The following is a 27,427-nucleotide window of genomic DNA, read 5'->3' on the forward strand; positions in this document are numbered from 1 at the left end:
TGGATCCTTCAGCCCCTGGGAACTTTTTAAATGACATCTGTCTGAATCTCATGTGAAACCCCAAGCCAGGACCAGTCAGAAAGCTGTTCCCAAATTCCTGATACATAGAAACTGTAAGAGATAATAAATGTTTACTGTTGTCTTAAGGCAACAGAGCCTGGAAACTGCTTTGGATTCTGTGTCCCCCTCTCTCTTTCTGCCTCTCTTTCTCTCTCTCTCTCTCTCTCTCTCAAATATAAACATTAAAAAAAATAAAATAAAAAGAAGTGGAATCTGAAGGAGCGGAATCCAGCGAGGTACCCACATTTGAGCTCTTCGTGTTCTTCGCTTCTGAGAGTTGCCATAACTTTCCATTTGGAGATCGAAGCATTCAGATGGCAGATAACAGGTTTTCAGATGGTGTTCCTTCAGATGGCTTAGAGGCTGCTAAAAATGCAAGTAATACAGAAAAGCTCACCCCCAGGTGATGCAGAACCCTGAAATATTGGAAGCTTTACAGGAATGGTTTGACAATGTCTCCCACACTCCTTCAAGTTACGTTGACACTTTACCTAGAGCAGTGAAAAGAATCAACATGTTGAAGCAGCTGCAGGTGAATGTGCTCACATAGAGGCCAAGTTCTATGAGGAGGTCAATGGCCTGGAGAGAAAATATGCTGACTGTAAGAGCCTCTCTTTGGCAAGAGAAGAGAATTCATCATTGGTGATGTTGAGCTGGCAGATGCAGAATCAGAGTGGTAAAGTGAAAATGAAGAGGACAATAAATTGGCTGAAGACATGAAAAATAAAGTAGTCGTAACAAAAAAAAAAAAAAAGAAGAAGCAGCAGCAACAGCAGAGGAGCCAAACCCCAAAGGAATTTCAGAGTTTGGATTTACAATCTTTTGAAATGAGATACACTAAGTGAATTAATCCAGGAGTATGATGAACTGATCTTGAAGCACCTGCAGGATATTAAAGTGAAATTTTCAGACCCTGGGCAGCACATGTCTTTTGTATTAGAGTTCCACTTTGAACCCAATGACTATTTACCAATTCAGTCCTGACAAAAAAATTTAGGATGAAATCAGAGCCAGATAAGGCCTGATCTCTTTTCCTTTGAAGGTCCTAAAATAGTTGACTAGGACGGGTGTGTTATTGACTGGCAGAAAGGAAAAAATGTACAGTCAAAGCAATCAAGAAAAAGTAGAAACATAAGGGCCCAGGCACGGTGAGAACAATTGCCAAACAAGTCCCCAACGACTCATTTTTCAACTTTAGCCAGCTGAAAGCATCTGGGAATGGAGAATCACTGGATAAAGACTTGGAATTCATGTTAGCCTCCGACTTTGAAATTGGACACTTCTTTTGTGAGCAGATGGTACCGCAGACCGTGCTCTACTTTGGAGGAGGCCATAGAGGATGACAACAATTTGATGAAGGTGAGGAAGGAGAAGAAGAGGAATTAGAAGGTGAGGAGGAGGAAGAAAATGAGGACGATGTCAAAATTAACCCCAAGGAGCCCAGCCAGCCCTCCTAGTGCAAACAGCAGGAAGAGGTGAGTGTGCCCTGCAGGTGGGGCCTCTGCTAGCAGATCGCACTCAGGACTCACTGCAGCCACAGCACAACCGTATTGTCAGTCCTTACATCTAACTTGTTTTCTTTTCTTTTCTTTTTTTTTTAACTTGTTTTCAAGTGCATGATTTGACGTTAACTTTTCCTTTACCCTTCTTATTTTTGCTTAACCTGTACAATGCATTCAGAAATGCATTTCTGAAATAGAAGGTGTGATTCCAGCAGCCTCTAAGGCCTTGGGTGCAGTTCAGTTGACTTTCCCAGGCCTTGCCTTTGGGATGGCCCTGTAGACCCTGGGGGCAGTGGAAAGTCAGTTGATACCAAGGGCAGATGTCTGGGGATGTGGTTCCAAGGCATCTAGAACCAACTACACCACTTCGCAGTTGGACTGGATTCTTCTTTCACGTGAAGAAACCCACACACCTCGCGTTTCCCACCACTTGGTGTCCTTTGCTCTAATTGTCTCAGTAGAGGAGAGTCCTGTTTTCCTTACAGCGTTCTTTCTTCGGTTTTGTCTTCCTTGGGGTGGAGTAGGGGGTATGTGCACCCAAGCCCCGAGGCACAAGTGTTTGTGGTTCATCCTCGCATTTATTTATTCTTTCCTGCTCGTGAGGGCTTGGGACTCATGCTGTCACTTGTCTGTACAGTTTCTGAAACCATGTGTGTGATTGGTGACTGGGTGACTTGCCAGGTGGGTGTGGTGGTAGCTCCCACAGGAGGGAGGCCTGAATAGAAGGAACCTCGCTTGGACTGGCCAGGCCAGCAGCTGAGGGCAGGAGCTCATTTTCTTCTTTCTTTCTTTCTTTCTTTCTTTCTTTCTTTCTTTCTTTCTTTCTTTCTTTCTTCCTTTCTTTCTTTCTTTCTTTCTTTCTTCTTTCTTTCTTCCTTTCTTTCTCTTTAACATTTTTATTTATTTTTGGGAGACAGAGACAGCGTGAGCGGGGGAAGGGCAGAGAAAGAGAAAGGGAGACACAAAATCCAAAGCAGGTTCCAAGCTCCAAGCTCCAAGCTGTCAGCACAGAGCCCTACACCAGCTCGAACCCACCAACCCTGAGATCATGACCTGAGCGGAAATCCCACCCACTGAGCCACCCAAGTACCTCCAGGATCTCCTTTTCATGACCTACAGACCACCAGCTGTGGCAGGGGATTGTGGGCAAGGCCCCAGGGTTTGCCAGGCTCCTGCGGTGAGCAGCCTGGCCTGGGAAGGGCCGCTTTTCCTTCTAGTGTGTGCATCCAGTCTTGCTTTCTCAGTAGCCCCTGTTCCTTGGCCCTCTGATCATCTTGTCTTCAAAGTCTTGGGTTCAGAGTGACCTGGTTTTGGCCAGTGGGTGGGGTTTCCAACTGTGCCACCACTTGGCAGCCAGAAACTCCACGTCCATTCTGTGACCAGGCCTGTAGAGTGCTCAGCCTTACTTATAATACATTTGTAATTGAATATGGTGTTTGCAATTTGTACAGAATAGTTAGAATATTATATTAAAGTTATGAAACACACAAAGAAGTAATAAAATACCTCTCATGATTTCTGAGGAGTAAGAGGAACTGGAATATTTTAATTTTTTTTTTTTTTTCCCAACGTTTATTTATTTTTGGGACAGAGAGAGACAGAGCATGAACGGGGGAGGGGCAGAGAGAGAGGGAGACACAGAATCGGAAACAGGCTCCAGGCTCTGAGCCATCAGCCCAGAGCCCGATGCGGGGCTCGAACTCCCGGACCGCGAGATCGTGACCTGGCTGAAGTCGGACGCTTAACCGACTGCGCCACCCAGGCGCCCCTGAACTGGAATATTTTAAAGCAATTTCTGAGAGTAAATCATTTCACCTGTACATATTTTTAAAAATATATTTAAACAAAGTAACTAGGAACCTTGATTTATTACATAAAGATAGAAACCTATATCCAATAATTTGAGAACACTCATTCATCTCAAGTACACATGAAACATGTATAGAAATTGGTAGGGAACATTTCTAAAACTTGACTACTTTTCAGTCAATAAGGCATGTCTCAACAAATTTCAAACAATTGGTGTTATATGGAATATTTTCTCTGAACAAAATGCACCTAAATTAGAAGTCAACAACAAAATTTTATTATCTTTGTATCTTAAAGATAAAAAGATAGAGAAATTAATTTTCATCCCCAGAGGTTTCAGAATTTGAAAATAAACTTCTAAGTGACTTCTATTTTCCAACAATGTCTCTACAGTATGGAAGTGTATGAACAGCTAGCTCTCTGTGCCATATGGTGTACTGAATTACTGAATAAAATGTACTCATTACTTGGGTTGCAGTGAACAAAAGCATAAAAACTATTGGCCTAGAAAAGCTTGTACACATGTGTATCAGGAGACAGGTTTGAGAAAGTTCATAGAGCATTGTTAGCAACAAAAAAAGCTGAAAACAAACCAAATATTCATTGATGGGTGAATGTATATGGTATATTAACACAATGAGATATTATATAACAGTGAAAATGAATGAATTACAGCTCCATACTGCAATGTGGATGAACATTAAAAACATAAGCCTGAGTTGCAGAAGCAACTTACAGGAAGCATGACAGAGTATGATGCTAATTTTAGGAAATTCTAAAAAGAACTAAATAATACATTGTTTAAGAAAATAGATATAATGTGGATCCTGAGAAACTTACCAGAAACCCATGGGGGAGGGGAAGGAAAAAAAAAAAAAAAAGAGGTTAGAGTGGAAGAGAGCCAAAGCATAAGAGACTCTTAAAAACTGAGAACAAACTGAGGGTTGATGGGGGGTGGGAGGGAGGGGAGGGTGGGTGATGGGTATTGAGGAGGGCACCTTTTGGGATGAGCACTGGGTGCTGCATGGAAACCAATTTGACAATAAACTTCATATATTGAAAAAAAAAAAAAGAAAGAAAATAGATATACCCGACAAAACTACTAAAATAGATATAGAAATGATAAATTCAACTTAGTGTTTTTTTTCTCTGGAGAGAGAAGCAGGCAAATAGGGTAGGAAAGGAGAGGTGCAAATATGTATAAAGGTATTGATAATGTCTAATATCCAAGTGAAGTTCCAGGTTCAAGTCTGTCTGTTTTAATTGTTGAGTTTTGTTACACACAGATGTTCTTTTTTTTTTTTTTTTGAGCAAATATTACATAATAAAAACTTTTTTTAAGTTTATTTATTTATTTTGAGAGAGACAGAGCATGCAAGTGGGGGAGGGGCAGAGACAGAGGGAGAGGGAGGATCCCAAGCAGGCCCGCACTGCCAGCCCAGAGCTCACACATGACTTGAGCTGAGGACCCGGATGCTTAACCAACTGGGCCACCCAGGCACCCTAATAAAAACATTTTTCAAGAAAAACTGATTTTGTAAACAAGAAGGAATACTATTGAAATGCCGATTTTAGGGAACAAAAATGCTCAGTGAATTTTCATTCTACTTCTAAGAAAATCCCCAGAGCCTAAAGTGTTTGGGAGGATGGGATCCTTGAGCCTTCAGACCTTCCCATTGTACCCCCACCAGGAGATGTCCCTGACTCTGAGTCACTCAGCACCCAGGACATATAAATATGTCCGTCCTCCCCCCCCCCCCCCCCCCCCCCCCCCCCCCCCCCCCCCCCGGACAGCACAAGTAAGTTGGAATAGTTGTTGTTGTCTGAGACTTCATCTCTCCCACTCCTAAAAGATTGCTTCAAATCTGCATGCCTCTCATTATTTTCAAAGTGTTCTGATGCTTTGGGTGTGAAAAGACTGTTTTAAAGTTCACTGGGTAAGTCTCTCTGTTTTCCTCCAGCCACGAATTCTTTTTTCTTTTTAACCTGATTACAGAAACATTACATATTAATTGTTTAAAATGTGATTACTGGGGCGCCTGGGTGGCGCAGTCGGTTAAGCGTCCGACTTCAGCCAGGTCACGATCTCGCGGTCCGGGAGTTCGAGCCCCGCGTCAGGCTCTGGGCTGATGGCTCACAGCCTGGAGCCTGTTTCTGATTCTGTGTCTCCCTCTCTCTCTGCCCCTCCCCCGTTCATGCTCTGTCTCTCTCTGTCCCAAAAATAAATAAATAAACGTTGAAAAAAAAATTAAAATAAATAAATAAATAAAATGTGATTACAGGGGCACCTGGGTGGCTCAGTCGTTTGCCCTTCCGACTTCAGCTCAGGTCATGATCTCATAGTCGGTGAGTTCGAGCCCTGTGTCGGGCTCGTGCTGACAGCTCAGAGCCTGGAGTCTGTTTCAGATTCTGTGTCTATCCTCTCTCTGCCCCTTCCCCGTTCATGCTCTGTCTCTCAAAAAAAAAATGAATAAACATTTAAAAAATTTGTTTTAATAAATAAATAAAATGTGATTACAGAAAAACACAGAGATTAAAATCACTTGTAATCTCATCACCAAATATTATTACAATTGATTTTTTAGTCTATTTGCTTTCTGTCTGATTTCTGAGTATATGAATACCTACTGTTTCTTTATTTTTTTTTTTTCAACGTTTATTTATTTTTGGGACAGAGAGAGACAGAGCATGAACGGGGGAGGGGCAGAGAGAGAGGGAGACACAGAATCGGAAACAGGCTCCAGGCTCTGAGCCATCAGCCCAGAGCCCGACGCGGGGCTCGAACTCACAGACCGCGAGATCGTGACCTGGCTGAAGTCGGATGCTTAACCGACTGCGCCACCCGGGCGCCCCCTGTTTCTTTATTTTTAAAAATGAGATCAGACTGAGTGACACTTTTATATTTTGTTTAACCTTTATGGAATATGGGTTTTTTTTTTTTTTAATGTTTATTTATTTATGGGGAGAGCAGAGAGAGAGGGAGAGAAAGAGAATCCTAAGCAGGCTCCATGCTCAGTGTAGAGCCTGATGTGGCATTTGAGCCTGCAAACCCTGAAATCGTGACCTAAGCCGAAATCAAGAGGCAGACACTTAACTGACTGAGCTGCCCAGGCACTTCTATACTTACTAATACTTTTAAAGCCATGACATTGAGCTAAGTGAGTGAGTATAGATGAAAAAGAAAAGAGGATCAAAGACTGACTTTTAACTAGGGGAAAATTAAAGGTTGGGCAGAAGAGGAACTAATGAGAGAGACTGAGAAAGAGCAGCCAGTGAAGTGAAAGGGAAACCAGGAGAGTATAGTGTATGGGAAGCCAGAGAAAAAGAATATTGCAAGAATACTGAGTCAATTGCTATCAATGGGTCAAGAGAAATGATCATAGGATTTAGCAACAGAACTCATTGGTGACAATGAACTATTTCCATGAACATTGTAGGCAAAAGCCTGACTGAAGTAGGTCCAAGAAGAAATAAAAGGAAAGAAAGTATAATCAGAGAAACAGACAAATATTTGAAAGTGTTTGGTTATAAAAGAAAGGTGAAAAATGGAGGAGTAGTTGAAGAAAGTGTTTTTTTGTTTGTTATTAAAGCAAGACAACGTGTGTGAATGCTGATGAGGAAGGTTTATCAGAGAGGAAAAATTGAGGATGCAGTAGAGAAGATGGAGAATTACTGGAGTGTCATGGCATGGGTAAGAAGTGATGGGGTCTAGTGCCAAGGCAGAGGAGTTAGCCCCAAATGGAATCATGGACAATTCACTGCTCTCTTCTTGTTACAGGAGAGAAGGCATGTAGATAGGTGGTTATGCTGGGAATTTGTGGACATTCTTTTCTGGCTGTGCTTATTTCTTGGTGAAATAAGAAGAAATGTCATAATCTGAGAGTGAGAGTGGAAAAACATTGGCAGTTTAAGGAGCCAAGAAAAGGTATGAAATAGTTGTCTAGGAGAGTGCAAAAATAAATTCACTAGAGAAATGTAGTATAATTGCCAGGCATCCTCAATGACCTACTTGAAGTTCACAGTCATGAATTTAAAATAAGAGCGTTTGGCATGGTTATGTGTTTTACCCCAGGCGCACTGAATCACCTGGACATAGATACAGAGTAGGCAGAGATATGAGATCAAAACCCAGATTTTGGTCAAATGAACAATATTTTTTCTACAATTTTATAGCTGCATTCTTTTTCAAATTATTTCTTTCATGGAAAATAAGAAGAAACGTATTTTTAGCCTGGGAGTGCCAATAATGCTACTCTATCTCTGGCCCCTCATCTTGTCTATGTCCATGCAATGACCTCCCTCAGGGCTACGTGTTCCAGGCCCCTTGGAGGGTGATGTATGCCCTGATGGAATGAAGGAAGGCTTGTTCTGACCTTCCCTAAAGTTGTTTAGATAACTAGTAGAGATAACATAGTTTCTTCCCCTCCCTCCCCTCTGGCTCATAGATGGTGCACAGGTCTGTTAAATGTTAAACTCTTGACTTCACAACAATGAATTCTGCATATCCCCTCACTCTATAAAATCTGTGGATTAAGTTCTGGACTTTGAGGAGAGTAGCTGCCCGGCGCCTGGATCATTGTCTGCCTGGTCCCTGCCATCACAACACCCTCCTCTCAGTAAGTTAACCTAAATAAACTCTGTGTAAATGGTTTGGAGTGGCTTGCTTAGCTTTTCAGTCAGAGAGTGCCTTCCCAGTTTGGAGGATATTTTACCATCCCTTCTCCAGCTTCTAATATCTACCAACACAAAATTTTACCAATATCTGACCAGTATTTGCCTCCTTAATCTAGTCTTTCAGTTTCATGGTCATCAGCTTCATTATCTACCCAATTCATCCTCACCCCTCAGTTTGATTCCTGAGTCAGTCCTCCAAACTTTTATCAACAGTTTTCAACCATGGCTACACTTTTCCTTTCTTATCACCTCCTTTTTGGCTTCTTGGTTGGTAAATTCTAGGGTACCCTATGGATCACACTTTTCCCTGCTAAATATTGTCCACAGATCCTTTTTCCCTATCCTGGAGGTGAGTAAGGGAGGGGCAGAGAGAGAGGGAGACACGGATTGGAAGCAGGCTCCAGGCTCCCAGCTGTCAGCACAGAGCCCGATGTGGAGCACGAACCCATGGACCAGGAGATCATGATCTGAGCCGAAGTCAGATGTTTAACCGACTGAGCCACCCAAACGCCCCATTTATCTGAGTTTTAATTAACAGTTGGGTGACCTTTGGGACCCTAAAACAGCAAATTCCAGCTCTGATCCCAATCACTATGTTGTATCTGTATTTGTTTCAGGGACATAACAGCCAGTACATGGCATAAACCAGGAAAAAGTCCATCCTTGGAATCCTTAGAGGTTGGGGGAGAATTTTGCTCCCATGCATTTTGTGGCCATTTACCTTTTGTCCAGAGCCACTAAGGAATAGGAGTCTTGGAGGGCCAGACTTCCTGCAGTGATTCTTGAACAGCATCGTTGTCTTCAGGCTAACTCTAAAGTACCTCAGCCATGAAAAAAGAGGCAAGTCTGATAGCTCCTCCCAGTGAATCCCAGAAGGCCACTGTGGAGGGGCTTGGTAGAGCAAGCAACTCACAGACGAAGAAGATCCTCAGTAATAGTGAAGTGAAAGTTTGAAAGTTCTCTGGAGAAACCAGGCCCACTTCTTGTGGATGGTTTGGGTTATATACTACTTGAGGGACTCCCACTTCTGTGGAAATTTTAATTGGTTCTAATTAGCTGTATAGAGGATCTTATTTTTCTTAGAACTTCTCTTGCCTTCTCTCCTTCTTCCGCTGTCTCCATTTTCTAAAAATCTTGTATTGATCTATGTCTTCATGTATGAGTCAGTGTTCTCCAGAGAAACAGAACCAATAGGATACACACACACACACACACACACTTCCTTTATTTTAAGGAATTGGCTTATGTGATTTGGGGAACTGGCTAGTCTGAAATCTGTAGGGCAGACTGGTAGGCTGGAAATTCAGGCAGAAGTTGATGTTCCAATATTGAGTCCAAAATTTGTAGCGCAGGCTGGCGGACTAAAAACTCAAACAGGATTTTATGCTGCATACTTGAGGCAGAATTTTTTTCTCCAGGAAGTCTCAGTTTATGCTCATAAGGCCTTCCACTGATTAGATGAGGCCTATTCACATTACCAAGGGTGATCTCCTTTACTTAGAGCCAACCAATTGTACATGTTAACCACATTTACAAAATCCCCTCACAGGAACACCTACATTAGTGTTTGATTAATGTATTGTAATGTATTGTGATTGATAAAACTATATCTATTATTGCCAAGTATAATGCTAAGCACTTCAGATGAACTATATATATAATTTGTTTGTTGAAGTATAATTACCATACAGCATTATGTTAGTTTTAGGTGTACAACATAATGATTTGATAATTCTGTCATTACTCATTGCTCACCACAGTAAGTGTAGTCACCATCTGTCACCAAGCAATGTTGTTACAATATTGTTGACTGTATTCCCTATGCTGTACTTTTCCTCTCTGTGACTTATTTATTTCATAAGTGGGAGTTTGTACCTCTTTATCCCCTTTATCTATTTTACCCATCTCCCCACCCATCTCCCCTCTGGCACCTGCCAGTTTGTTCTATGTATTTTAAGAGTCTGTTTTTTGTTTGTTTGTTTGTTTGTTTGTTTGTTTGCCTCTTTGCTTCTTTGTTCATTTGTTTTGTGAACTATATCATTCAATACTCACAACAACCCCATGAGGTATTATTAATCTTTATTTTACACATGAAAAAAACTGAGGTTTAGAACACTTAGGCAACTTGCTAAAGTCACACAATAAATAAACCATTGAGTCAGGACTCAAACCTGAGCCTAACTCCTGACAAGTCCATGATTTAGGAAATCCTTTTGGTCTTGAATAGGTCTCCTGTGTTTGCTCAGTCCCCAAGTCTCTAGTGAAATCATGGAAATTACATCAAAGCTGAGAGCCACAGGTCTGAGTGGGGCCACTATACTTGCTGTGAGCCTCATTTCTAACCTTCTGTTTCCAAGACCACATGAGTTTCCAGAGAAATTCACCAGATAAATTCCAACAGCATGGTTAAACAATGTTAGAGAGCAGGTAGGCAAGCCTAACCACTCACTCTGTCTTCCAAGACAACACACACAGACCGAAGTTCCCACTCTCTGTGTTGGCTTGTCTAACATTGCCCAGATTCATAATCTGCTACAATATCAGGACTTTGCAGATGAACTCTCTTAACTATAACATTTTAATCACTAAGTCTTTCATTTGTCTTTGGAACACTCTTCTTCTCAACTTTCTAATTGTTTCCTCTTTTTATGATTATCAGAAGTCCATTGCTCTTATATTTTCTCCTTCATCGTAATCTCATTCAAAACCCCTCTTCTTGGGGCGCCTGGGTGGCGCAGTCGGTTGAACGTCCGACTTCAGCTGGGTCACGATCTCGCGGTCCGTGAGTTCGAGCCCCGCGTCGGGCTCTGGGCTGATGGCTCAGAGCCTGGAGCCTGTTTCCGATTCTGTGTCTCCCTCTCTCTCTGCCCCTCCCCCGTTCATGCTCTGTCTCTCTCTGTCCCGAAAATAAATAAATGTTGAAAAAAAAAAAATTTAAAAACAAACAAACAAACAAAAAAAAAAACCCTCTTCTTAGGAAAAGAATATTTAAGAATATTATTCACTCCAAAGTTATCTTTCCCAGTAGTATTTGTATTTATATTTGAGCAAAATCTTTACCTAAATAGCTAGATTTCTGATCATGGAATATTAGCCAACAGTTGAGGGGCATTTAATAGCTATGGAGCCTTCCAGTTGTGGTCCTTCTGAAAAATCCCTTGTTGTCACTCGTCCACTTTGTTTATGTCTAGCCCTATTCAAGAGAAACTCCTTTTGTGTTTAGGCCCAAACACTTTCCCATATCTATTTCAAGAGATAAACCTGAAAACTGAGAGGATGATGAAACATCAGTGTAAAATTTAGGCTATGTGTATTTCCATCAATACTACAAATAAGAAAGAACAGTGAGTATTTCTCTAGTCCTCACAGTAACTCCTGGAGGTAGGTACAATTATTATTGCCATTTTCTAGAAAAAGAATTTAAAGGTCAAAGAGGTAGTGAGTGATAGAGCCATGTTGAAATGGAGAAACTGCTCACTCCAAAACCCAGGACTTAACAAGTTCAGCTAAACATCCATTCCAAAGAAACAGGATGCAAAAGAATAGAGCATGAAAGCAACATAAATTAGCTCTGGGAAGATTTATCAAAGTCAATTCTTAGGTACATCAATATTCCAGTCTTACATCCCATTTTCTAATACTTAGCTATTTAATTATTTTTTTTAAGGCTTTATTTTCTTTAAGTAATCTGTACACCCACCATGGGGCTCAAACTCACAACTCCAAGATCAAGAGTCACACTCCTTACCAACTGAGCCAGCCAAATACTCCTGGTTACCTACTTTAAAATAAGATGATGGGGCGCCTGGGTGGCTCAGTCAGTTAAGCAGCCGACTTCGGCTCATGTCATGATCTCGTGGTCTGTGAGTTCGAGCCCCGCGTCGGGCTCTGTGCTGACAGCTCAGAGCCTGGAGCCTGTTTCGGATTCTGTGTCTCCCTCTCGCTGACCCTCCCCCCTTCATGCTCTGTCTCTCTCTGTCTCAAAAATAAATAAACATTAAAAAAAAATTTAAAATAAGATGTATTTCTGCAGACTTTGGGGGGTGGGAGAAGGAGTTTTAAAAAACAGAACCAGTAGATTCTTAAGGTAATACAAAAAACCCTAATTCTTATATGGGTTTTAAATTTGCAAATTATAAAGTTAGGCAGCAGTATCCTTCCTTTTAACTTGAACTGTCAGGCTTGAAGATTTGTGACAGGCAGTGCTCTACCTTCCCCAAATAATTCGTTTTGATGATTATTTCAGAGTCATCTGGGTAATTTCCTTGCTCCTCAGAGAGCTCAATCCTTCCATTTCTGAGATCTGTAAAATCCAATGTCCTAATCAAGATTTGTGTTAACTCCCAGTGGCTTATGACGTCATGGTGATCTCTGTCTTTGGCTCATATTTTGAGGCTTACTGTTTTTGTTCCTCTTTCATTAATGCCTTCTGCGAGCTCAGCCCTTGATGAGTTTTCACAAGAAATTTGCTTCCACCAACTTTTTGTGAATTTTAGTAGACTTCACTGAAGATACGTGGGTGGGGTCATATAGAGGGGTCAACTCACAGAAAGCTACTACAATGGCTTTGCTCTCCTCTGCCTCCTTTCCCCTCTCTTATCCACCCTAGTTCCTCTCAAAAGAAAAACAAATTCTTCATCTGGCTTTCTGCATAGCAATTTAGCAAGCTTGCTGCTTGAACATGTCCTTAAGGTCTCACCCTTTACACCAGCATCTTTACCAAATATTTCCTCCAGTAAATACTGTGCTCTTCCCAAGAGGAATTCTAGCAGAGAAAGAGAGAGAGAGAGAGAGAGAAGTATATAGTCTATCATAGAAAAAAACTTACTTTGCTATGAGGAAAAGAATTTATTTTATGATTCTTTAACAAATGTGTCAAGTAATGGTAACAGCAAAATGTAAAAATCTGTCATCTAGAAAGTCACATTAATTTTACACTCTTGGTGAACAGAAGAGTTGTTCTACGTTGGTTGGTTTTAAAGCAGAGTCATTTGGGGCGCCTGGGTGGCTCAGTCGGTTGGGCGGCCGACTTCGGCTCAGGTCATGATCTTGCGACCCGTGAGTTCGAGCCCCGCGTCGGGCTCTGTGCTGACAGCTCAGAGCCTGGAGCCTGCTTCCGATTCTGTGTCTCCCTCTCTCTGACCCTCCCCCGTTCATGCTCTGTCTCTCTCTGTCTCAAAAATAAATAAACGTTAAAATGAAAAAAATTAAAAAAATAAATAAATAAATAAAGCAGAGTCATTTTAGAAATTTTATGTCTAAGCCTTTACTTTACCTATGATTTAATGTTTCAATGATCACTTCCATAATTAAACCAAAGAAAGTACACACAGTAAAATAAAGGCAAACATTCCAGTTTAGTAGAGAAGTTAAAACTACACCTACTTGTGCTCATACTGATGTTGATCAGAACCTGTTATTCCAATGTAAACATTGCAACTACACTGGCTGTGTGAGACTTGAAGTTGGGCAAAGTTCAAAGGCTCTCAATTGCATGTCCTCAAAAACCAAAGATAAGGCTGTAACCATTGAGCCAAGACAGGAAGCCAAATGTTGTTGGTCACTGCAAATAACAAACTAGCAATGGCTTCAGGATTTCTACATAGCAGGGGGATGGGACAGACAGCTTCCTAGGTGGGAAAGTAGGGTGAGGGAACAGATCTTAGAGCTGCATTTACATAGCACTTTAGAGAAACTGAGAAAATACTAATTGTCTATATCAATTACTGTGGTGCTAATGAAGATTGTGTGGACACTAAAGCTCTTCTCCCTCTTTGATGCTACACTTGCTCTGGCACCCAAGATGGTCTAATTTGTTGCTTTCAAACTTGAAGGCATCTCAAAATTGCTTCAGTCCCTTAAGGTCCTTAAAATATACAATTCACTACTACTGAGTCTCAGCTATTCTTGAAAAGACATTTCACAATGAGCTGGTCTTTGCCTCAACAAAATGTTGGCAGCAGGTATTAAAGCATTAAAGAGAGGGGCAAAAATTAGGAGACAGTGGGGCCAGGAAATATAATCAATTCCATGCTAAAGACAGTGTGTCCATCTGTGTGCTATAGAAGATTGAAATACAAAGGACAGTTGTGGCACACATGGAGGTTGTCTCCTGTTTTAGGGCCAAACTCACAAGTGTACATGAACATGACTTGTACAATGTTTATAAAGTCTTGTTCTTACTTTCTGGTTTTAAGGTAACAGCACTGTGAATTGTAGAGTCATTTGCTGACACCTACTGAGTCTATTATGAATCACCTTCTCTTCCTGAGGCATTCACCCCATCCCCTGAAACACACACACACACACACACACACACACACACACACACACACACACATTCAAACTGACCTGCTCTGCCCCTCTGTTATTGGAAATAAAGCAATTGTGACAAGCTTCTCCCAGGCTTTCACCTATATCCTCTATCTCACAGTTTTGGGGACAGTAGCCAGTAGTTGCACTTTTCTTCAGGTACACTTGGACGTAGAGGAGTTGGTCATTTGTTCATTTCCCTATTTGCCTTTTGCTTCTTGAAATACAATTTTATGTTCTGGCAGCTTTCTGATCGCACTCCTCCTTCTGGTGCACAGACACACTGCAAGCAATACCAAATTACCCATAATCAACTATCAACTTATATTTGTCAACAAATATTTCACATAAAATTGAAAGGTTAACAACAACCCAGGGGGGAAAGAGTTAATGTTCTTGTTACATCACTTGTGAATCAATAGAAGACACTAAGAAGCCAATAAAAAAATTGACTTGGGGCACCTGGGTGGCTCAGTGGGTTAAGTGTCTGACTTCAGCTCGGGTCATGATCTCACAGTTCATGGGTTCGAGTCCCACATTGGGCTCTGCGCTGACAGCTCAGAGCTTGGAGCCTTCTTCGGATTCTGTGCCTCCCTCTCTCTCTGCCCCTCCCCCACTCCTGCTCTGACTCTCTCTGTCTCTCAAAAATAAATAAATGTTAAAAAAAATTGACAAAGATTGCAAACAAGTAGTTCACAAAGGTTGTTCAGACAGTATTTGCGAAGGCCAGGATTTTAACCCGTGTCTCTTCAATTGCACGGAAAGAGGAATATTTGAAAAAGATGTCGATTAGGAACTAGAACATTTAAGATGTGTGGTCAGTATACATTTACTGACTTTTTATTGGTATTTTAAATTTTATTTAATATAATTGTCTAATAGTGGAGGAGAAAAAAGAGCAAGAATTCAGTCCTGGTTGAAGTCCCATTTGAAAAGGTGTTTATGGAAGCTGGAGAAGAGCCCCAGGAGGCAGCATCAGAGGTAAAGTCCAGAGAGAAATTGAATTTTTTTTCTGAGATCCTCTAAGCATAACTTTTTAACATGAGTGTAAGAAAAGTGTAGCTATTATATAGGACAGTTCCATACACACCAATGTTTCTGTTTTTATAATTATTTTACAGTGTCTCAAAGATTGGTTTAATTACACAGCAGATTATATTCTTAAAAGATAACTACAACAATATGGCCCATTCTGCATGTGCTTCTAGAATCAAGCCACTCCCCCATTAGGAGGAAAAATCCATGCCTCTTTTCGTTTTGGGTGGGCCTTTGTGACTACCTTGACTCGCGGAGTACTGTAAAAACCACACCTTGTTTTCTTGGAGCACTGTCCTGGAACTTAGCCATTATTCTGTGCAGAATCTGGAGAAGTCACAGAGAGCCCATGGAGAGGAACCAAGCTCCTAGCCAATACCAAGCTCCAACTTACCAGCCATGTGAATGAACCATCTCGAATGAATCTTTCCAGACCCAGTTGAGCTACTTTAGCTGTTGCCAAATGGAGCAGAAAAAAGCCTTCCCAACAATTTTGCCCAAATTGCAGATTCATGAGCAAGACAAATGAGTGCTACTATTTTAAGTCTTTATGTTTTGAGGTAGATTATTATATGCCAATTTATAAATGGAATGATTAGAATAAATGATCAGATTTTATAGTGTCTATATATGAATTCATATGAATTATGGATTATAATATCATATTTATTTCATTTACTCAATTAATTTCATACCAAGCTCTCTTCTTCATGCTCTATCCTCAACATGTCCCTTTTCTGCCTTCATGAAATGCTTGTAGTAGGAAAGGCAGACAGACTATAAGCAAATAAACAAATTTATAACTGCTAGGAGGTAATAATTGCTATGGTGAAAAAGCAGAATATGGGGAATAAAGAATGATGGAGTGTTCTAATTTAGATGGAGTGGTTAGGAAATGCCTTTATGTAAAAAAAAAAAAAAAAAGACAATTGAATAGAAAGCTGAAAGTAATGCAGCACACCAAATGAACGTCTAGGGGATGCACAATCAAGGCAGAGGGAATAGTTAGTGCCAAGACTCTAAGATAGGAGTGGCTTAGAGGCTGGCAAATTGGAGTAGAATAAGAAAGGGATGGAAGGACTTGAGATGAAGTCAAAGAAACATGGGGTGGGGGGCAGAGCATATAGGGCCGTATAGGCTGTAATGAACACTTTGGCCATTGAAAGAGTTTGAGGACAAAAGTGACATATTCCTTTTTTTTCTCTTCTCTTCTCTTCTCTTCTTTTCTCTTCTCTTCTCTCTCTCTCTTTAATCACAATAAGTGTACCCTTTAATACCCATCTCCTGTTTCTCCCACCCATCTCCCCTCTGGTAGCCATCAGTTTGTTCTCTACAGTTAAGAGTTGGTTTCTTGGTTTGTCTCTCTTTTTTTTCCATTTACTTGTTTGTTTTCTTTCTTAAATTCCACATGATTGAGATCATATGGTATCTGTCTTTCTCTGACTGATTTATTTCACCTAGCTTTATACTCTCTAACTCTACCCATCTTCTTGCAAATGGCAAGATTCCATTCTTTTTTTATGGCTGAATAATATTCCATTGTGCATTGTGTATATATACCATCTCTTCTTTATCCACTCATCTATAGACAGACACTTGGGTTGCTTCCATAATTTGGCTATTGTAAATAATGCTGCAATAAACACAGGGTGCATGTATCCCTTCAAATTAGTGTTTTTGCATTTTTTGGGTAAACACCCAGTAGTGGGATTCCTGGATCACAGAGTAGTTCTATTTCTAATTTTTTGAGGAACCTCCATACTGTTTTCCATAGTGGCTGCACCAATTTTCATTACCACCAACAGTGCACAAGATTTCTTTTTTCTCCACATCCTCACCAACCCTTGTTGTTTCTTGTGTTTTTGATTTAGCCATTCTGACAGGTGTGAGGTGATATCTCATTGTACTTTCGATTTGTATTCCCTTGATGATGAGTGATGTTGAGCATCTTTTCATGTGTCTGTTGGCGACATATTCTGACATGTGTGTGTATATATATATATATATATATATATATATATATACACACATAATTTTTAAGTTTATTTTGAGAGAGAGAGCATGCACACTAGTAAGAGCAGGGGAGGGGCAGAGAGAGGGAGAGAGTGAATTCCAAGCAAGTTCTGTGCTATCAGCATGGAGTCTGAAGTGGGGCTCAATCTCGTGAACTGTGAGATCATGACCTAAGCCCAAACCAAGAGTTGGATGCTTAATCAATTAAGCCACCCAGATGCACCCTGACTTATATTTTTTTTAAAAAGCAGTCTGGAGAATAGATTGTAGGAGTAACAAGTTCAAAGCAGAGAGACCTATTAAGAGGTTAATGCAATATTCTAGGTAATAGATAATGGCAGCTTGGACCAGGACATGAGAAGTAATACATATATTTAAAGTACAGCCATGTACTTTATGGATGTGGAACTTGATTAAGAGTGGCATCAAGTATGACTCTAAAGTTTTTGGTGTTATTTGCTCTATAAGAAGTTCATCTTATGTGTTTGTCTTGTTTCCTCCATTAGAGCTCCTAGAGTAGTTATATGTATTCATAAACTCATCTAATGGCTATGATGTGCCCTTCAAGTGCCCTTCAAGACACTGTGCCTTTAAGCACAGACTCTCCAAGATGCTGACCGCACACAGAAATATAGGAATGACTCAGAGCATTATGACCATCACTTTGAAGTTGTCTGTAATAGATATAATTACACCTTTTTTTGTTTGTTTGTTTGCAATCTTTCCTTGAAGAAGTTGGCCTGGGAGACAGGAAGAATCCAGAAATTGGCTTTACTGTCATGTGCGATGGGGAGAATCAGCCACAATAATTTATAATGTTTCTCCCAAAGTACTTGGTCAGCTTTCACTGGGTCCACCTTACATATGCCCAAAGTAACTGAAGAGGGAAACAAATGTTATTAGTGTCATTTAATAAGTGGAATCTCAAAAGGATTTATGGAATTAGTCATTAAACATATATTATTAGACGTGAAGAACAAGCAAACTAAGACCATCACTTTTGATGATCCCAGGAATGATGTAGACACATACTTTTAATTCCCAGGTAGCTTTCTTACCACCTAACACACTCCTAGCCAGCTGCTTCTTTGCCTTTATTTCATACCCCCTCAACCTTGTAGCAATAAGAGATTTTTTTTAGGCAAGCAGGACAGATAACTGCCCTTAAAGTAGCTCTTCTTTTTTAAAAAAAAAAAATTTTTTTTTTCAACGTTTATTTATTTTTGGGACAGAGAGAGACAGAGCATGAACGGGGGAGGGGCAGAGAGAGAGGGAGACACAGAATGGGAAACAGGCTCCAGGCTCTGAGCCATCAGCCCAGAGCCTGACGCCGGGCTTGAACTCACGGACCGTGAGATCGTGACCTGGCTGAAGCCGGACGCTTAACCGACTGCGCCACCCAGGCGCCCCTAAAGTAGCTCTTCTAAAGTTTAGCAATTCTTAGACATTTCTAACTTTTCCTTAATAACATATAATAAACCTAGTCTTCAAGAAACCATCTAAATATTAATGAGTCATTTAAATATTTTGACTTTCAGGGCACCTGGGTGGCTCAGTGAGTTAAACATCTGACTTTGGCTCAGGTCATGATCTCGCGGTTTGTGAGTTCAAGCCCGGCTTTGAACTCAGGCTCTATGCTGACAGCTCAGAGCCTGGAGCCTGCTTTGGATTCTGTGTCTCCCTCTCTCTCTCTGTCCCCCCCTGCTTTCACTCTGTCTCTCTCTCTCAAAAATAATAAACATTTATGGGGCGCCTGGGTGGCTCAGTCGGTTAAGCGGCCGACTTCGGCTCAGGTCATGATCTCACGGTCCGTGAGTTCGGGCCCGCGTCGGGCTCTGTGCTGACAGCTCAGAGCCTGGAGCCCGTTTCAGATTCTGTGTCTCCCTCTCTCTCTGCCCCTCCCCTGCTCATGCTCTGTCTCTCTCTGTCTCAAAAATAAATAAACGTTAAAAAAAAATTAAAAAAAAATAATAAACATTTAAAAATGTTAAAGATGAGTATTTTCATTAAAAAAACCAAAATAAATATTTTGACTTTCATATGTTAACTAACCATCTAATAAAGTGATCCTGGACTTCCCAGATTTCTCCTGGGACTGCCTTCTTCAGGCTTCAAGAGTTTCCCTCCTAATTCTGAAACTATGGGTTTCATCTGGTGAACAAGAATATGTCTCTTAGTTAATACTGACCAGAGTTTTGTACCTCTTTTTCTGGAATTTTGTGAAGCTCCAGGTTCAGAAGACAATAAGCACTTTATGGGCTGTAGTTCCACCTTTCTTTCTTTCTTTTTAATTTAACTTGTTTAATTTTTTATATTTTTAAAATTTACATCCAAATTAGTTAGCAATAGTGCAACAATGATTTCAGGAGTAGATTCCTTAGTGCCCCTTACCCATTTAGCCCATCCCCCCTCCCACAACCCCTCCAGTAACCCTCAGTTTGTTCTCCATATTTATGAGTCTCTTCTGTTTTGTCCCCCTCCCTGTTTTTATATTATTTTTGTTTCCCTTCCCTTATGTTCATCTGTTTTGTATCTTAAAATTCTCATATGAGTGAGTCATATGATATCTGTCTTTCTCTGAGTGACTAATTCCGCTTAGCATAATACCCTCCAGTTCCACACACATAGTTGCAAATGGCAAGATTTCATTCCTTTTGATTGCTGAGTAATACTCCATTGTATATATATACCACATCTTCTTTATCCATTCATCCATCGATGGACATTTAGGTTCTTTCCATACTTTGGCTATTGTTGATCGTACTGCTATAAACATGGGGTGCATGTGTCCCTTCAAAACAGCACACCTGTATCCCGTAGATAAATGCCTTTTTGTGCAATTGCTGGGTCATAGGGTAGTTCTATTTTTAGTTTTTTGAGGAACCTCCATACTGTTTTCCAGAGTGGCTGCACCAGCTTGCATTTCCATCACCTTTATTTCTAAACAGAATTAATTATAGTTTGTCTAAGCCAAAGAATGTTTACATCTTAGTCATACAAAAAACCATTATGGAATATGTTCCAAAGTCAAATATACAGGCTTATGAATATTTAGAGCCCCTCTTTTAGCACAAATTTTTAAAGTTTATTTATTTATTTTGAGAGAGAGTGAGCATGCAAATGGGGGAAGGGCAGAGAAAGAAGAAGAGAGAGAATCCCAAGGAGGCTCTGTACTGTCAGTGCAAAGACCGACACAGGGCTCAATCCCACAAACTGTGAGATCATAACCTGAGCTGAAATCAAGAGTCGGGCACTTAACTGACTGAGCCACCCAGGTGCCCCTTTTAGCATGGTTTTAAGGCAGGCTCACATCCGAAAATTACTGATGATAGCCACCTGTGTTCTGCTATGATTGGCTGTGGCATCCATTTCTTCATTTGTAAAATGAGGGTAATAATACTATCTACTAGAGTGGTTTTGAGATTAAATGAGATACTGTAATAAACGCTAAGCATAGACTGTGGCACATTGTAGGTTCTCAATAGATGCTTGCTATTTCTATGGTATAGAAACCCTACAGCCCCCTCTTTTATCCCCACTCACTAATCCCCCAGTCAAGTCTGAGTCACTGAGATGATTCCAGCAAAGCACTTCAACAGGAGGGGCTCAGACATTTCAAATCCTGTGATCTTTGGTGGATATGACGTTTCCTGAAGTATACCTCCCTTTGACCCAGCAAGAGGGGCCCTTACCTGGGCTCTTGCCCTGGCCCTGGCCTTTATAATACCCTGCATATCACAAAACGCATAGAAAAGTAAACTTACTAAAAATGCATGGCTATGGCTGCCTCTCTCTCTGTCTCTCTCTGTCTCTCTCTGTCTCTCTCTGTCTCTCTCTCTCTCTCTCTCTCTCGTAGGATTTAACATTGGCTCTGACCAGAAACCCTAAGCTTCTGTCTTGGTAATCAACACCTTCCAGGCCCCAGGGAAACACTATTCCACTTTTCTTGTGCTATGTCCTTGAAACAAAAGGCAATTGTATCTGAATGTCATGGAAGTTTTGGGTTTGTGCTGCTGTTGACATTTGAAATAGACACTCTTTGGAGTGCAGGAGGATTTGAGTAATGGAAACTTTTTTAGGAAAGAGGAAGAAAACAAAACAAATTAACTTGTCAAATCCCTTCTTTGTGGTAATGTGAACCCCACCCCCAAATTCTGGTATAACAAAGTTTCATGTCTGAGTAGAGCCTCAATTCCATTTTCTTGTGTACCTTCATGTTCCAGTTCCTGGTTCCAGAGGTATTCGTCATGTTAAAACAGTAGATCTGATTTAAACAAGACATGAGATGCTAGTGAGTAAAGAGATGCTAGAAGAGTAAAGTGAAAGACTAGAAGGTGTTTAAAAATTTTTTTTAAACGTTTTCATTTATTTTTTTGAAGGAGAGAGAGAGACAGAGCATGAGCGGGGGAGGAGCAGAGAGAGAGGGAGACATACAATTTGAAGCAGGCTCCAGGCTCTAAGCTGTCAGCACAGAGCCCAATGCGGGGCTCAAACTCACGGTTTGTGAGATCATGACCTGAGCCACCCAGGCGCCCCAAGAATAGAAGGTGTTTAAATAAAGAGCAAATCAGAGTCTTTGGATGAAAAATGAATTTTGAATTTGTGCTATTTATTTGATATATAGTATTACTTGCTTTTGGTAGTAATATAGGTATTCAAAACTCAAACACATGTAATCCTTTTTTTTTTTTTCAATATATGAAGTTTATTGTTAAATTGGTTTCCATACAACACCCAGTGCTCATCCCAAAAGGTGCCTTCCTCAATACCCATCACCCACCCTCCCCTCCCTCCCACCCCCCATCAACCCTCAGTTTGTTCTCAGTTTTTAAGAGTCTCTTATGCTTTGGCTCTCTTCTACTCTAACCTCCTTTTTTTTTTTTCCTTCCCCTCCCTCATGGGTTTCTGGTAAGTTTCTCAGGATCCACATAAGAGTGAAACCATATGGTATCTGTCTTTCTCTGTATGGCTTATTTCACTTAGCATAACACTCTCCAGTTCCATCCACGTTGCTACAAAGGGCCATATTTCGTTCTTTCTCATTGCCATGTAGTACTCCATTGTGTATATAAACCACAATTTCTTTATCCATTCATCAGTTGATGGACATTTAGGCTCTTTCCATAATTTGGCTATTGTTGAGAGTGCTGCTATAAACATTGGGGTACAAGTGCCCCTATGCATCAGTACTCCTGTATCCCTTGGGTAAATTCCTAGCAGTGCTATTGCTGGGTCATTGGGTAGGTCTATTTTTAATTTTTTGAGGAACCTCCACACTGTTTTCCAGAGTTTTTGTTTGTTTGTTTGCTTGTTTGTTTGTTTTTCAAACACATCTAATTCTTAAAAGGATTAAAATTTTGGACAATTTTTTCTTTTTTTTTTAAAGTTTATTCTTTTGAGAGAGAAAGTGTGAGTTGGGGAAGGGCAGAGAGAGAGGAAGAGAGACAATCCCAAGCAGGTTCCAGACTGCCAGCATGAAGCCTGACACAAGGCTCGAACCCATGAACCATGAGATTATTACCTGAGCTGAAGTTGGACACTTAACCCCCCTCAGCCACCCAGGTACCCCTAGATAATTTTTTTCTAATTTAAATATAACTGCATGAGAAATATTCAGTAAATGTGACATTCTAATTAAATATAAAGAAATTAGAACAAGAAAACAAAAAAGTTTCCATGGCTGTGAAGAAGAAAATACATGTACAAATAAACCTGAAACTAATTTCTACGGAGATTATTTTCTGACCTTGATAGATCAATGTATAGTCTGATTGTAAAAACATTTGAGCAAATTGAGCAACATAATATTTTTGTTGTTCTTTATCATACCATAGTATTGAAATATTAGAAGAATAACAAAATGTGTGTGGATATGGATACTACTGTAAGAGACAGTAAAAATCACAATAAAAGTGAGTTATATGACAATATCAAAATATCTAGGCGCACCTGGGTGGCTCAGTTAAGCATCCAACTCTTGATATCAGCTCAGGTCATGATCTCACAGTTCAAGGGACGGAGCCTTGCATTGGGCTCTGCACTGACAGCATAGAGCCTGCTTGGGATTCTCTCTCTCTCTCTCTCTCTCTCTCTCTCTTTCTCCCCCTCCCCCACTTGCTTGCATGTGTGCACATGCACACACACTCTTTTCTCTTTTAAAATAAACATTAAACAATTTTTTAAATCTAGTAATAGTTTCTATTGTATTCTATTGAAGATAATAATTTATCTTATATGACATCATTATATTGTTAGAATGTGATATGTAAAGACATGGTTCATTTCCAAATCTAAATAGTGTATTGCTTTATAAATTTTATTTAAAATTCCAGTTTCTCTTGCTTCAGCATAACAAAATTTCTCCTAGTTGAAATTAACAAAAATTACATAAGCACATCAATGACCCAAGAAAGACTGTCCAAGTTGACATTACTATCTGTAGAACACAAATAGTGTGGTATCTTAGTGATAACAACATAGAAATTTTGCTGAAATGAAGATATGAAACAGAACTTTTATGCAATAAATTTATTAATTTTGTATGTCTTTATCTTATCAGTCATTCAAACATCAATAGCTTATCAACAGAACACCCAGACATAATTATGGTGGTGATCATAATTATGTTTGGTTGCCTTTGATATTTTACTGACTTTCAGTTCCATAAAAACCACAGATTTATATTTTAAAAAGAAAGTTTATTCTTTTATTGAGGGAGGATAATTAGTTTTTCATACATAAAAGTATAGGTTTAGAATGTTTAAAATGTTTCTAATGGATTAGTATCAATTAAGGGTATCCAACCATAAGGTAGTTCATACTATTTGCTATCCTTCAGTGTATAAGTTCAAATAAAGCGAAAGTCAATTGCAAAGAAAAAAACATTTTGAAATAACTTAAGATGTTTTTGATTATAATTATTAAAGTTGGTAACAGTACAGAACCAGCTGATTAGGGCAGTAAGTAGTTATCTCAAAATCATAATATATGGGTAACATCATAGAAATCTTTTCGTATTTTGGTGTGAAACCATCACTACAATAAATAAAATTGCTGAGTTTCTACTTGTAATATATGTTTGACATATAGCATAAAATTGAGTTCACTCTCATTTCAAATCATAAAAAGTATTTCCCACTCCAGCAAGAATTGTTGTTTTAGTTTTTATTTTGAAATAAATTCACAATCACAAATTGTTTGTAAGAATAGTACAAAGATTGGGGCGCCTGGGTGGTGCAGTCGGTTAAGCGTCCGACTTCAGCCAGGTCACGATCTCACGGTCCGTGAGTTTGAGCCCCGCGTCGGGCTCTGGGCTGACGGCTCGGAGCCTGGAGCCTATTTCCGATTCTGTGTCTCCCTCTCTCTCTGCCCCTCCCCCGTTCATGCTCTGTCTCTCTCTGTCCCAAAAATAAATAAACGTTGAAAAAAAAAAAAAAAAAAAAAAGAATAGTACAAAGATTTTCCATATGTCTTTTTCCCAGATTCCCCATTGTTAACATTTTAACATATTTGCTTTATTGTTTTTACTCTTTACAAACATATATGTGTATGTGTATTCACACACATACGTGGTTTTTTCCTGAGCCATACACTGAGTGTCAGTTGCAAACATAATGCCCATTACTTCAAAATAGTTCAGAGTATATTTCCTAAAAACCAAGAACACCTATAGATAACCATGGTGTACCTATCAAGTTAACATTGATCTATTACTACCATCTAATCCATCTAATCCACAGACTCCATTCAAATTTCATTGATTGTTCTGAGAATGTCCTTTGCACAAAAGAAATTAAAGTCTTCCTTTTCATCTTCTTTTTTATCCAGGATGTGTTCCAGGATCACATACTTCATTCAGCTGTTAAATCACTTTGGTCTCTTTCAGTCTGGCCTTAACCATCATGATTTTGTAATTTCTGAGGAATACAGACCACTTACTTTGTAGAATGTCCCTCAGTTTGATTTGTTTGCAGTTCATCACATATCAGAATAGTTAAATTATGTAATTAGAGTAAATTACATAAATTTGGTAGCAAGTAACTTCTGTGTTCTTCTCAATGCATCATATCAGGAGGCACAAAACGTTGACTGGTCCATTGCTGGTGAATTTTAACTTTTACCACTTGAACAAGATTATGTTAAGTAAGGGTGCTAAACAAGTTCCCCTGGCTCCTGGTATCACCATCTGCACTGGCTGAGCCAGCCAATACTTGCTATAGACCCCCAGCTGCAGCCAAAGGCAATAGGGGCATATATTTTTAATGTTGTTGTTATGAAGACTAATAACGTAAGAAGAAGTACAAGGAGGATAAAACAATGTTTAATTCAACAATGTGTTAGGTTGCTTCATAACTTCTAAATATTCAGCTGCATGATATGTGGGCCTTCATACATACTCTTGCCTTAAAACATGCAAAATTAGGGGTGGGCCTATTTCCAGGTAGATTTCCCTTCTGATCCTTCCACCCTCCAGGGTAAGCAGGGCCTGAAAAAGACATGTGGCACCTTTCAGAGGCTAACAAATTAATGAAACACCAAAATGAAGATCTTTATTTTCTATAAATATAAGTTATATACTTCTTTCCTTGTACTTCCAAAAGCCACTTGGCAAAGATTGAACCACACTTGTCCGTGAAATGTTTTAACATTTCTCCTTGAAAGCCCTGTTGACATTGGCCAGAGTGGACTCGATGTACATTTTTCCTGTTATATAAGAAGTTACAAATGAAACCAGAGGAAATTAGTATCATAATTTTAGTTTAGTCCAGTGCAGTTTTTTGGAGCCACTTAACCTTGTCATTCTGTTTGACAGACCCTCCTCCCTGCTCTGATATTGAGCAGTTTGCACACTGATTTTTTCCTGCTAGACTAATTATATGTACATTCACTTCCCAAGAGTAAGTTTAAATTTTGAATGATGGGGGTATAGAGTTAACACTCATTCTGAAGATGGGAATATTTTAAGCAGCTCTGCTGGTAAGTAATTCGCTTTCTTTTCCTGGTAGCATCAGTAAATTCCATTACTGGACAAAATAAGATTTGTTTTCTGCTTTCCTGAGACCTCCTGCATTGATTGAGATTGAGGCCAAATTAAAAATTGAGATTCCTGGGACCAAACCAGCAAGTTTGATTCAGAAAAGGTGGGATATTCAGATATCTGCATTTTAACCAGTACTCAAATGATTCTCATGCAATAGCCCAACGACCACCTTTGAAATGCTATTAGGTAAGGGAGTACTTTCTCTTGAGGCGCTTTTTTGTTTGGTTGGTGCTCGTTGATTGGTTCTCCTCAGTCTGCGTGTGTAGAACACGGAAAGGGAACAGTTTATTCCTTAATTTCAATTAGTTTTGCAAGAATGAAAAAAAAAAGTACTTACAGAGAAAAATTAAGCTGACTAGCTCAGAATGATGGAGGGAAAAAGAATGAAGCTGTCAGGGATCAAGAAAGATGATGGAGGTAAAGGGGTGCAGTAAGTAGTTCTTTTACCATTTAACAAACACCAAGCACTTACTGAATGCCAGAATTGTGCTAGGCAATTCAAGGGTGAACTGGGACTTCAGGGCCCACCCTCAGGGTGTTTACAGGGGAGGGTAGGCTGAAGCAGATTTGAAGGTGCTGTGGGAAGGCAGAAGACAGGCTCCTTCCTCACTCAGGTTTGAAGTACTGGGACAAGGCTTCCTGAAGAGATCCTGTATGACCTGGACCCGGAGGAGTAGTCCAGGTCCAGGAGGTAGAGTCCTGGAGGGTGCAAACGAGCTGCACAGCAAATATATTCTATTTAATTTTAAACTTTTTTTCCTATTTACAAAGTCATATATGTTCGTTACGAAACAACTTCTTAGCGTATGAAACTGACAACTTCTATAATCCTCCCGGCTACTTACCGCCTATCCCAACCGGATTTCCAGCCAGGAGTTTGGGGACTCGGTGGGCTTTAAAGGTTTGTTACTGACCGGCGAAGTCCAGCATCGGTCCTCCCGCCAGATGGGGGCAGTACTCCGCACGCCTAGGGCCGGCGCGC

At 40.1% G+C, this 27,427-nt stretch overlaps 1 long non-coding RNA gene and 1 pseudogene across 1 annotated transcript; both read left to right on the forward strand.

The window, feature by feature from the left end:
• Positions 1-292: 292 nt before the first annotated feature.
• LOC123600027 lies at positions 293-1,542 on the forward strand (annotated as a pseudogene).
• A 6,371-nt stretch (positions 1,543-7,913) lies between these two features.
• On the forward strand, positions 7,914-27,422 carry LOC123598241. The gene is made up of 3 exons (XR_006712457.1): positions 7,914-7,987; positions 15,240-15,338; positions 27,315-27,422. It is a non-coding gene; the product is annotated as an uncharacterized LOC123598241 (long non-coding RNA).
• The last annotated feature ends 5 nt before the right edge of the window (positions 27,423-27,427 follow it).

This window comes from Leopardus geoffroyi, chromosome C1 (genome assembly GCF_018350155.1).
Source record: "Leopardus geoffroyi isolate Oge1 chromosome C1, O.geoffroyi_Oge1_pat1.0, whole genome shotgun sequence".
NCBI lineage: Eukaryota > Metazoa > Chordata > Mammalia > Carnivora > Felidae > Leopardus > Leopardus geoffroyi.